The sequence below is a fragment of the Capra hircus genome, chromosome 23 (assembly GCF_001704415.2).
Source record: "Capra hircus breed San Clemente chromosome 23, ASM170441v1, whole genome shotgun sequence".
Lineage (NCBI taxonomy): Eukaryota > Metazoa > Chordata > Mammalia > Artiodactyla > Bovidae > Capra > Capra hircus.
The window spans coordinates 31,274,972-31,288,570 of NC_030830.1; positions in this window are offsets into that span (position 1 = coordinate 31,274,972).

A 13,599-nucleotide genomic window follows, 5' to 3' on the forward strand; every position below is an offset into this window, starting at 1 on the left:
CTGTTGAGCCATCACCTCCTCTTCCAGGGCTCTGTTAATAGGTTGCTCCTAGTCTAGACATGTGCTGTAACTTATTTAAACAATTCTCTATAAATTAACTGCTGAGTTTTTTCCAGCTTTTTTTCTTCTTTTTTTTAAAGAACTCTAAGCAATTAGAAAAGATGCTGTAATGAACATCTTAGTTCCTCTCCCTCACCACATCTGAGCTGCTGACTCCCCGAGGTCCCCTCACTTCACCCTCCATTTATCTCATCTCTAACCACACTTGGCCCACATTTCTTCTCAGCCCCCAGTTCATGTCCTGGGGCAGAAGATGAGCCAGAGGTTTGGAAAATGTGATCTCCTTTCTCCTCAGGCCACACATCCTCCTTCCTTACAAGGACTCATTTGCTTTCTTCAGCCAGACTTCCCAAACACCAAGCTGTATCATAAGAACTTTTGACTGGAAGTCACAGAAAACCCAGCTCAAAATGGTTTAGATAATGCAGGAAGTTTTCATTTCATAAGAAAAAAATGTTCTGAGATAGGGTGGGTCCAGGGCGGTTAAATGAGTGGACCTACCACTTCATCAAGCACCCTGGTTCTTTCTGTTTTTCTGCTCTGCCCTCATATGTTGGCTTGCTCCTTAAGTACTATAGTTCTCCTCATGGTTGCAAGATGGGTGCTGAAGATCCAGACATCACATCCAGATATGATATGTCTGGAGATTGAAGAAGGACCATCTTCTTCTGTGGGTATATTTTTAATAAAATTAATATTTATTTGACTGCATTGAATCTTACTATTTTTATTGCATTATGTGAGATCTTTCGTTGCAGTGCATAGAATTTGTAGTTGTGGCTTGCAGGCTCCAAAGTGTGTGGGCTCAGTAGTTGCCACGTGCGGGCTTAGCTGCCCTGTGGCATGTGGGACCTTAGTTCCCAGATCAGGGATTGAACCTGTGTCCCTTGTATTACAAGGCGGAAGTTTCTCTGGGTGTATTTTTTAGATCAAGTAAACTTTTCTCTGAAGTGCCAGTAGCAAAATTTACCATTGACTCTCATAGGCAAAGGTTAAGGCACACGCACATTCCTTGGTTAACTCTTGGTAGGGAGAATGAGGCTTCCCTGTCTAGCGAGGCACCGGGCTGCAGGAGGTGGGCTGGGTTTTGAAGGAGAAAAGGGGTCTGGGGACAGAGACTGAATAGACAAGCCATAGTGTCTGTCACTGGGGTAGAGAAAGTCTCCCTAATGATGGATAGACTCCATTTCTGTGTTTCTTAACCAGCTGGGCCTGTGGCTGCTGCTCTGGAGACTTAGCTTGAAACTGATTCAATTAGAAAACATTTTTTAAAGGAATGAGATATGGTTTCGCCCTGGAGGGATTTTGCTGCAATGCAGGAGAGGAGAGAGCAGGGCCAGCGTACAGCGCCCTGGGAAAGAAGACTAAATTTGTTGAAACTGGAGACAGGAAGTGCTCTAACCTTTCTGAAGCAAGGAGTTGATGAGGATTCTGGTTCCTATTGGATTAGATGCAGAGGGCAGACTGAGATGACCTCTGAACTGGGCTTTCCCTAGAGCTGAGGCCAGCTCTGTGTCAGGGATGGGGAGACCAAGTTACTGGAGGGACAGAGGTAAGGCAAGGTAAAGCCACTTCTCCCAAGTCAGGGTTCCCTTTCTCCTGGCCCTCAGGTGGGTCTTGTCCTTGCCGGTGAGTCATAGAGGGACAGGAAGGAGAGAAGGAGGGCTCTGAGTCAGGAGCCTACCTGGGGAGAAAGGAAAACACAAAAAAGGAAGTGACTCAAGGCCTACAAGGCAGACAGGTGGTCTGTGGTGCCCGGGGACAGGGCCTGGGGGTGTTGGCCGAGGGCGAGGGTCCCCTCCCCAGAGACCATGGTGCACGCCGTGCTGGCTATTTCCGCCAACCATGTTTCCCACAAAGCCTTTCCCTCCTTACCACAGCAGGCTGGCTGCCCACTTACCCACAAACCGAGCCACCAGCTGTTGCGATTCCTGGCACTGGTCCACCCCCTGCATCCGGCAGGGCTCATCACCTCTGACCCCAGAAGTTGGGTCAATCCCTTCCCCTGCCTACCCCTGGTCTGTCTTCCCTGCCCTCACACCCAGAAGGGAGAGATGCTGGGGCTGCTAGTGGGTGGGGCTCTTCTGAGCAAAGCAGATCCGTCTGTACAGACATGAGGCTGTCCTCGGGGTCAGAGGTATCAGGGTCACATCCAGGTGGAGTGATGGGGACAAAGGCAGTGGGAGCACAGGCCTTGTGAACCACTGCATCCTCTGCTGGGAGCGAGTCAGAAGGGCCTTTGTTCTAGCCCCTGGAGTTTGGGTTTGAGGTCAGGGCCCCAGCTAATAATAACATGATATTTTGGTTCCTTTTACCTCTGTTCTTATGCATTGAACTTCCTTAGGAACCTCTGAAGGAGGAGGTGTGACTGGGCCAAGGCATAATTAAAGCATACTTTAAAAAATTATTTATTCATTATTTCGGGGCTTCACTGGGTCTTTGGGTTGCACACAGGCTTCCTCTAGTTGCAGAGAGCAGAGGCTGGTTTCTGGTCACAGTGAGTGGGCTTCTCACTGCAGAGGCTGCTCTTGTTGTGGCTCATGGGCTGTAGCATGTGGCCTTCAGCAGTTGTGGTGCACGGGCTTAAGTTGCCCTGCAGCAAGTGGGATCTTACCAGACCAGGGACTGAACCTGTCAATTCCCCTGAATTGGCAGGCAGATTCTTAACCACTGGACCCCTAAGGAAGTCCAATTAAAGTATATTATATTAAATTTTATTTCACAAATGTTAGGCCATATTACAGGTAGGAATTCCCAGGTGGTGTTAATGGTAAAGAACCTACCTGCCAATGCAGGAGACATATGCAAAGATGTGGGTTTGATCCCTGGGTCAGGAAGATCTCCTGGAGGAGATCATTTTTTTTTTCACTTATTATCTAAGATAAGAATAAATGAAAAAAAATGAGTTGCTAAACTTACCTATAATATGCGTGCATTGCTAAGTCACTTCAGCTGTATTCGACTCCTTGCAACCCTATGGACTTTAGCCTGCCAAGCTCGTCTGTTCATGGGATTCTCCAGGTAAGAATACAGAAGTGGGTCACCATGCCCTATCCTTCAACAATAGTACATATAGAAAGCCTCCTTATTCTCTTTAATAGCTGCATAGAATTTCACTCTAACTAAGACCCTATAAATGAAACTCTGGGTTGTTCCCCGAACTGCTCCTTTACAAAAATTATAAACAATGCTGCAATGAACATCTTTGTCCATTTATCTTTGGGCACGTGCAAAATGCTTTTACAGGATAAAATCCAAGAAGTTGAACTTATAGGTCAAAGAGTATGAACATTTAAAATTTCGTAGATAATACCTAATTGTTCTCCACAATGTACTAATTTCCCCTCCATCGTGAGACAGCCTTGTAACCATAACCTTGTGTGGTATGACTCTTCTTAGGGACTTCCCTGGTGGTCCAATGGCTAAGACTCTGTGCTCCAGATGCAGGGGACCGGTGGTTTGACCCTTGGTCAGTGAAACAGATCTTACATGCTGCAACTAAGAACCTGTGTACCACAACTAAGGCCTGGTGCAGCCAAAAAAAAAAAAAAGAATCTTCTTAATTGTTGCCAATCTGATATGTGAGAAATTATGTCTTGTTTCCATTTGCATTGAAAATTGTTAGTGAAATGGAACATTCGTATATTTTTATCAGCCGGCGTGTTTTTTGTGAATGACCTATGTATATTCTTTACCTGTATTCTCCCATTGGATTGTTGTCTTTTCCTTATTGCTTTATAAAGGATGTCTTTTTTTAAATCAGGAAAATGAGCATCTTGTCATACATCTTGTGGGTGGTATTCTCTTATTTCATCCTTTGATTTTGTTTATGGAGTTTTCTTCTTTTAATTTCTACATAGATGCATTTACGAATCTTCTCTGTTGTGACTTCTGTTTCGTTCTGTGACTAGGAAATCCTTTGCTACCCCAGGATCATAAAAACATTTACACACATTTTCTTCTGGCATTTTTATGGCTTTAGCATTCAAATGTTTTCTTTAAAAAAATTTTTTTTAAAAAAATCTTTGATCCTGTTAAAATTTGTTTCAGTGTTAGGAGTGAGGTAGGGAATATAGATTTATTTCTTTTTGTCCTAGTGTCTCCGTATGTTGAATTAAATTCTTATGTTGATTTGGATCAGTTTATTCAGCATTTTTTACTACTGATCTGTCTGCCTGTACCAGTCCCATACTATTTTAATTGTTACAGTTGTATAATATTTTTTAAAGTATTTTATAGGGCCACCCCCCCCCTCCCCTTGCTGGTTTGCTTCTTTTCTTTCAGGACTTTTCTGGCTATTCTTTTCTGTTTATTTTTCCAGATGAATTTATAGTCACTTTGTCACATTTTATTTTTAAAAAAGTCTATTGAATTAATGGATTCATTATGGGAACTTTGACACGCTTTCACTGTTACTGATTTTTTATCCAAGAACAAAGTCTTTCTGTCTCCATTTATTCAAGTCCATAATAAAGTCCCTCATTTGGATTGTGTAGCTCTTTCCATGTATCCCTGAACATTTTTTCTACACTTCATGTTATGATTTTATTGACTTTGTGCATGGGATCTTAATTCTTGCGTTTAGGAAATCTTGTTATTTAAAAAAAATTTTAAAGATATTTTTTAATGTGGAGCATATTTAAAGTCTTTATTGAATTTGTGACAACATTGCTTCTGCTTTATGTTTCATTTTTTTGGCTGTGCGGCATGTGGGATCTTAGCTTCCTGACCAGGGATCGAAACTGCATCCCCCGCTTTGGAAGGCAAAGTCCCAACCACTGGACCATCGGTGAAGTCCTGGAAATCTTGTTTTTAAGCTAGTCACTTTACTAAATCCTTTGATTATTACCAGAAGCCTTTTAGCTGATCCTCTTAGAATATCCGTGTATAGAATATCATCCAATGATAATAATTATGCTTTCTCCTTACAATATTTATACTTATTTTATTTTTTTATCTAATTGCATTGTCAAGTAACTCCAAATTTATGTTAAATACTCGTAGTGGTATTTGATGGGGACAGCTGACATCTGTCTCTCATATGGAGCTGCTTATAGACTCTCCCCATAAAATATGTTGTTTACATATTAAGATTGTGGGTTATGTTGAGTTTCCCAGTATTTGGCCTCCTTGCTTTTCTGAAAGGAACCACATTTAGTCTTCATGTATTCTGCTTTTTTATTAACCCAATCCTTTTGAACTGTGGTGTTGGAGAAGATGCTTGAGAGTCCCTTGGACTGCAAGGAGATCCAACCAGTCCATCCTAAAGGAAATCAGTTCTGAATATTCAATGGAAGGACTGATGCTGAAGCTGAAACTCCAATACTTTGGTGTATCATTGGAAAACACCCTGATGCTTGGAAAGATTGAAGGCAGCAGGAGAAGGGGGAACAGAGGATGAGATGGTTGGATGGCATCACTGACTCAATGGATGAGTTTGAGCAAGCTCCTGGAGTTGGTGATGGACAGGGAAGACTGGTGTGCTTGGGGTTGCAAAGACATGGCTGGGTGACTGAACTGACCTGACTGAACAAATATACCTATCCTTAGCTCAGAGCTTCTTCCTTGGTTGATTATTCCCCCTTGGAAGCAGAGGTGTGGAGATAGGGTGGAGGTGCGAGATCAGGGGAGAAGCTAAAGTTCAGGATGTGGGCTCTCAGCCTCCAGTCCACAAGGGAACTCAGATCCACAAGAAACCCCTCCAAGACTGAGAAAGGAAATAGAGCTGAGTAAGGAGAAAGTGAAGAGGAGCTAAAAAGCCTCTTAATGGAAGTGAAAGAGGAGAATGAGAAAGTTGGCCTAAAGCTCAACATTCAGAAAACGAAGATCATGGCATCCGGTCCCATCACTTCATGGGAAATAGATGGGGAAACAGTAGAAACAGTGTCAGACTTTATTTTTTTGGGCTCCAGAAGCACTGCAGATGGTGACTGCAGCCATGAAATTAAAAGACGCTTACTCCTTGGAAGAAAAGTTATGACCAACCTAGACAGCATATTCAAAAGCAGAGACATTACTTTGCCGACTAAGGTTCGTCTAGTCAAGGCTATGGTTTTTCCTGTGGTCATGTATGGATGTGAGAGTTGGACTGTGAAGAAGGCTGAGCACCAAAGAATTGATGCTTTTGAACTGTGGTGTTGGAGAAGACTCTTGAGAGTCCCTTGGACTGCAAGGAGATCCAACCAGTCCATTCTGAAGGAGATCAACCCTGGGATTTCTTTGGAAGGAATGATGCTGAAGCTAAAGCTCCAGTACTTTGGCCACCTTATGCGAAGAGTTGACTCATTGGAAAAGACTCTGATGCTGGGAGGGATTGGGGACAGGAGGAGAAGGGAACGACAGAGGATGAGATGGCTGGATGGCATCACGGACTCGATGGACGTGAGTCTGAGTAAACTCCGGGAGATGGTGATGAACAGGGAGGCCTGGTGTGCTGCGATTCATGGGGTCGCAAAGAGTCGGACACGACTGAGCGACTGAACTGAACTGAACTGAAGGAGTGGGCTTCCCAAGGGGCACTAGTGGTAAAGACCCTGCCTGTCAATGCAGGAGACATAAGAGATGTGGGTTCAGTCCCTGGGTCAGGAAGATCCCCTGGAGGAGGAAATGGCAACCTGCTCCAGTATTCTTGCCTGGAGAATCCCATGGACAGAGGAGCCTGGTGGGCTACCGTCCATGGGGTTGAAAGAGTTGGACACGACTGAAGCAACTTAGTGCGCACCCAGTGGGTGGGGAGGGCCAGTGAAAGGAGGAAGACTAGTGAGAGCTAAGGAGCAGGGGGCAGAGGGTCTTAGAAGGAAATCAGGGGCCCTTCTGCTTGTCCTTGAAAGTTTTCTACCCCTCTATCGCCTTCAGAGTAATTTCAAGTCCCAGTCATTTTGAGGAGACATGGGTCTGACCCTCAGGTTTTTCTCAGGCTGATGGAATCTCCACAGGTGGGCACACCTACACTAGGGGAGTTGAGGCAGGCTAGAGGAGCCCCCTGGAGCTGCCAGGAGAACCAGGAAGACATCCAGCCTGGTTTAGTTACTTCTCAACATTTGGACTTCACTCAGTGCTTCTGAGAGCAGTAAGCACTCCTCCCATCTCCTGCAGGGTTCTGAGGGCTGGGTTTTTTTTTTTTTTTTTTTAACATTTATCTATTTATTTAATTTGGCTGTGTTGGGTCTTAGTTACGGCATGCAGACTCTTCATTGCATCATGTGGCGTCTTTCATTGCAGGGCCTGGACTCTTTAGTTGCAATGCTCAGGCTTAGTTGCCTCACAGCATGTGGGATCTTGTTTCCCGACCAGGGATCGAACCAGTGTCTTCTGCATTGCAAGGTGGATTCTTCATCACTGGATCACCACGGAAGCTGAGGGCTGTTCTGTAGTCTAAAAACAAGGCCTTGCTCCACCTTCCCTCCATTTCCTGATGCAGTTGTGGGGTCCTCTGGCTATGACCCATTATTAGGAACCTGGCTGACTTCATCATCACCTTTGGGTGAACTCTGTGGTGCCCAGGGTTAGGGGAGGGAGGAAGGGACTTTCCAGTGTGGTCCATGTTGGGTGCAGGGGCATCAAAGTGGCCGAGGGCACCTGTGTACATGATGGGCTGAAGCCAGGTATCCAGAAAGAGACGAGAGGGCTTTTTAGATGTCTTCTCTACACTGGCCTTCCTCTCTTTACAAGAAGGAACAAGCCCTTGACTCAGAATCTCTGCATCTTCCAGACCCACAACCCCTCCCCCTTCAGCTCTTAATTGATCCGGTCATTTAAGAGGAAGGGAGGTGGTTTTGTGGCTGTGTTCATATGATTGAGTGAATATAGACACATCCCACTCTTTCCTCATGAGAGATCAAGAGCATAGACACAGGTGTGGGGGGTAAACCAAGTTTCAGGAAAAATGAGGAAGAGAGTGATCAGTCACTCACAGGAGGCAGGCTGGACTGAATGGAGTCATTCCCCGGAGGCAGGGGATTGAATACAATGACCTCTGGATGCTGATGATGCTGTATTAAAGAATTCTTGAGTCTCTGCTACTTTTGGCACATAGTAGGGGCAACTGGGATGAACTCCATTTCCCAGCCAGAGGAAGCTGGGAAAGGAGTGTGAGGGGAAACGGTCAGCCAACAGAGGCTCCTGCCATCAGGCTAGAGTGAGTGAGTGTTAGTTGCTCAGTCGTGTCCGACTGCGATCCCATGGACTGTGTGTAGCTCACCAGGCTCCTCCGTCTGTGGGATTTCCCAGGCAAGAATACTAGAGCGGGTTGCCATTCCCTTCTTCAGGGGATCTTCCTGACCCAGGGATCGGACTCCGGGCTCCTGCACTGCAGGAAGATTCCTTACCATCTGAGCCGCCAGGGAAGCCCATCCGACTGGGGCATGGAGGAAATCCAGCTCCTCTAGGGATGGCAAGATCAAGGCAGACCCTACCCTGGGGGCATTAGGACTCTGGGTGGGCACTTGAGGGAGGGGTTTGGATAGAAAGAGGCCAGATGGGCCCCTGAGTTTGGACCTGGAGTTGTGGAACAAGGAGGGGTGCATTCAGAATGAGGAACCCTTAGGGCATTTGAGTTGGTCCCTACCAGCCACAACCCAAAGGGCTTTTCCTAGAATCATCTTGCAAAATCATGATGGATTCTTAAATGACGTGGCTTCCTGTGGAAAAGTAGGTGCCCCTGGTGAGCCCTGGTGAGTGACTTGGCATGAGTCTTACTCATTTCCAGTTCTTCTCATTTTCTGCATCAGGCCCAGGCCCCCCGGCGGGAGAGGGGGTGAGCTGCTAGTAAACACGTCCCAGATGTGCTGTGTGAGACGAGCCAAGATGGTGCGCGACTTGGCTGCTTTTTGGAATAACAGTTTCCTCGGAAAAGCCTTCTTCTTTGTGTAGAAGGGCTTCCCTGGTGGCTCAGATGGTAAAGAATCTGTCTGCAATGCAAGAAACCTGCATTCAATCCCTGAATCGGGAAGATGCCCTGGAGAAAGGAATGGCAACCCACTCCAGTATTCTTGCCTGGAGAATTCCTTGGACAGAGAAGCCTGGTGGGCTACAGTCCATGGAGTCGCAAAAAGTCGGACACAACTGAAGCGATTTAGTGCACTCTTGCCCCCAAAAGGGGATACGTGTTTCTTATAGCAGAGAGGGAAAAATCAGAAAATGAAAGACAAGGAAGAAAAGAAAGAAAAAAATAAATGACCGCTGTCCAATTACCCAGAGAAAACCAGATGCAGTATCTTGAGGCTGGTATTCATTTCTCTGCAGCCATAGCAAACAACCACAAACTTGGCAGCTTTAAGCAATACCCATTTATCATGTTAGTTTCTGTCGATCAGAAGTTTCTGTGTGCTTGACTAGTTTCTTGGTTTAGGGTCTCAGGAGACGGACATCAAGGTGTCGGCAGGGATGTTTTCCTTTCTGGAGGCTCGGGGAATGCATCTGCTTCCAGCTCATTCAAAACTTGGCAGAATCTAGTTCCTTGCAGTGTGGGACTGTTTCCTTGCTGGCCGTCAGTTGGGAGTCCCTAGCCTGTAGAGACCTCTCTCTGGTCATTGCGTGAGGCCCCTACATTTCAGAAGCAGCAATGGCACGAAGTAGCCATTGGACTTTACTCATCGGACTTTCTCTGACTTCCCTCCCATCATTTCTCCTGTCTTCCTCTTTTGCCCCATCTTTCTTCTACTTTCAGCCAGAGAATGTTCTCCGCTTTTAAGGGTTTATGTGATTAGACTGGGTCCACCCGGATAATCTAGGAAAGCCTCCTTATTTTAAGGTCTGAAACCTTAATCAAAAAGTCTCTTTTGCCAGGGAACATATTAATAATACCCTTACAAATTCCAGGCATGAGAGCAGAGACATCTTGAGGGGAGGGTTTGACGTTACTTGGCCCACTACTATGTTTATGCTTTCCATCTTTTCTCCAGGCATATTATCTTTGCAAAGAAATATTTGTAAAAGCGTGCAGTACTGTTTGCTGGCAACTCAGTATCATTTCCTTCCCCCGGTCTATGCTTTCCTCTGCCCAGCAGGGGCTGGAAGCCAGGGAGCTACAGTTCTCAGAATCCCCGCCAGCCTAGGAGAGGCACTTGTACTGAGATCTGGCAAGAGGGAGAGACGCATAAATCATAGCATTGTTCTCTCAGCAGCTGAGGGTAGGTGTGTATGCTTCGGCAGATAGAAGATTCTGGAGCAGCCTTCAGGCATTTTCTCTGTGTTGGGGCTGAAGGCTCAGGTGTCCTGCGGTTTCAGCAACTTCCTAGCACCTAAAGGCTTGCCGTGAACCATACAGCCAGCCCTTCTACGGCTTTGTAAACACCTCATTCTCAGTACTAAATCCCTTTCTGCTTGAAATGCCTAGAATGGTTGCCACGTTCCTAGCGGACCGATTACAGGGATCTTGTTGACCCTAGCAATTTATAACCTGCTAGTTTTCACTTTGTAATAGATCACAAAGATAAACCTGTCCACAGGTCATTCAGTATTTTGAGCATATTTTTAAAAATCTAGGTTTCCCTGTTAGTCTCTCAGTAGAGTCTGACTCTTTGCGGCCTCATGGACTGTAGGGGCATGCTACCCTGTCCTATGAATGTGCCATAATTTATGCAACCAGTCCTCTGGTGTTAAACATTTAGAGTGCTTCCTGTCTTTCACCCTCAGAACCCACACTATCAAGAACATCACTAGCCATGAAGCATCCTGCCCTTCCAAGAGTATTTACAGAGAATATATTATCGAAGCGCAGTATTTAGTTAAACAGCAGTAGCTTTTGGAAAGGCTTTATGCCCATATGCGGATAAGTCATCTGTATTTTCTTTCCTTTCTCCTCCCACCTCTCCAGCTATGCATTCTTGGTCTCCTTGGCTGCTTTCTTCTCATCCTTCTGACCTCCAGCCAGTGGAGAGCCCCGGGACTCAGTCCTTGCCCCTCTTCTCTTTTTTATCTATAGCTGTTCCCTTGGCAGGGCTTCCCTGGTGGCTCAGACAGTAAAGAATCTGCCTGCAATGCAGGAGACCTGGGTTTGATCCCTCGGTCGGGAAGATCCCCTGGAGAAAGTAACGGCTACCCACTCTAGTATTCTTGCCTGGAGAATCCCATGGACAGAGGAACCTGGTGGGCTATATATAGTCCATGGGGTCACGAAGAATTGGACAGGATTGAGTGATTAACACACATACATATTCCCTTGGCAAATTAACTTACTCTTATGGTATTTGTATGTTGGTGATGCCTTTGTTTCTGTCTTAAGCCCAAACCATTTTCTTAAACTCCAAACCTGTGTATTCAAACTGGCTTCTTGGCATCTCTGCCTGGATGATGGGAACATCAAAATCTAAACTCCTGTCCCTGCCTCACAGACCGGCTTTCCCCACAGTCTCCTCATCCCAGCTCCAAGGACAACTCCTTCCTTAAGTTGCTCAGACCAGGGGACTGACAGCTTCCATCTCTTGGAGTCCTGGACCACCAGAAAAGAAGTTCAGCCGCCTCACTTGCAGGATGCCACGGAGAGGATCCCAGCATTGTCCAGCCTTCTAAAAGCTCTCACCTGGCACAAGAGGTGAATGGAACTGTTCTGGATATCCGAGACCAGACCAGCTATCAACCAAGGAGCCCCACAGGACACTCCATGTGGAGCAGAACTGCCCTGTTGAGCCCAGTCTCAATCCCTGACCCTCAAAATTGTGAGATATAATAAAATGGGATTGTTTTAGACAGTAAAGTTAGGCTATAGTTTTAAGTTTTAACGTTAGATTTCAAAATTGTTGTGTTAGGCTTGGAGACAAATGTTACATAGCAATAAATAACCAGAACATTTATCTACCTAAAATAAAAGTTTGTTTAAAATAAAAAATTGTTTAGACAAAAAAAAATCTATAGTCCTCCTTGAAACCTCTTTTTTTTTTTTTTTTTCTCATACCCTTTGTCCAATCTGTGAGCAAATCTGTTGGCTCTAACTTCAAAATGCCTTCATCTTCCAACCACTACTCAGCAGCTCCACCATTACCACCTAGTCCAAGCCGCCATCCTCTCAGCTGGGTCATCGCAAGAGCCCCTCCTAACTGAACTCTCTGCTTCCCTTCCACTCGATCTATCCTCAAGAGCAGCCAGTGTGATCCTGTTAACATACAAACCAGATCACATTGCTCCACTGCTGAGAACCTTTCAGAGGCTCCCATCTCCTTCAACATTCTTATATGTGACCCACAAAACCTCGATGATGCCTCCCCATTGCTGCTTGGACCTCCTCTCCCCACTCTGCTGCTTCTTCTTTTTTTTTTTTTTTTGCATAAAATAATTTATAAAAAAAATTTCCTTTTTTAAAGAAATTATTTTTGGCTGCACTGGATCATCATTGTTGTATGTGGGTTTTCTCCAGTTGTGGTGAGAAGGGGCTACACTCTAACTGCGGAGCACAGGCTTAGTTGCCCCAAGGCAACTAAGTTTGATCCAGGACTGGGGATCGACTCTGTGTCCCCTGCATTGGCAGGAGGATTCCCTGGACCACCAGGGAAGTCCCCCACTCTGCTTCCTTAATCTACTCCAGCCACTTGAGCCTTCTTGTTTCTCAAAGATTCCAGGAAAGAGCCTTCCCCACGAGTTCACATGACAGGTTTCCTCACCTCCTCAGGTTTTCAGTCAAATGTCTCCTCGTGATACCTTTGGAAAGTGACAAACCCTAGTCACCCTGACACCCCCCTGTTTCTGCCTCACTTTTCTCCAGGACTCTTATCATCACCATCTGGCGAATATATATAAATACAAAGCTCATTTATTTTATTGTCTGTCTCCTTCCATTAAAATTCAGGCTCTTTGAGAATGGGAAATTTCATCTCTTTGATTCACTGATGCATCCTATAAAAGTCCCGAGAATAGAAGGCACTGGATAAATATTTGTTGAATAAGTAAGTGGAGTTGGTGTTTTTCTTTCAGTGGACTCTTTGGGAAGCACATTATGGTTTACAGTATAGATCTCACTTCACCTCAAAGACTCTGACAAGGAGGGATGGTGCAGGGGTAAAGAACACCACCTCACTGTGACCCCTTTGGGGCTATAGTTTCTCATCTGCAATTACAATAACCATCTCATAAGGTTGTTGTCAAAACTAAATAAGTTAAGTGAATAATTTTCATAGTACCTGGCACCTGTTCATCATTAAATAATTGTGTTTGTTTATTGCTGCTTTATAGTAGGCAAATCTAAGGCTCAGAAAATTTAGGAATATGCTCAAGGTTACTGGAGAAGGCACTGGCGACACACTCCAGTACTCTTGCCTGGAAACTCCCATGGACGGAGGAGCCTGGTGGGCTGCAGTCTATGGGATCACTAAGAGTTGGACATAACTGAGTGACTTCACTTTCACTTTTCACTTTCATGCATTGAAGAAGGAAATGGCAACCCACTCCAGTGTTCTTGCCTGGAGAATCCCAAGGATGGGGGAGCCTGGTGGGCTGCTGTCTATGGGGTCGTACAGAGTCGGACACGACTGATGTGACTTAGCAACAGCGGCAGCAGCTCAAGATTACATGGTAAGGGGAAGAGTGAGGTTTGAATTTAGGACTTTT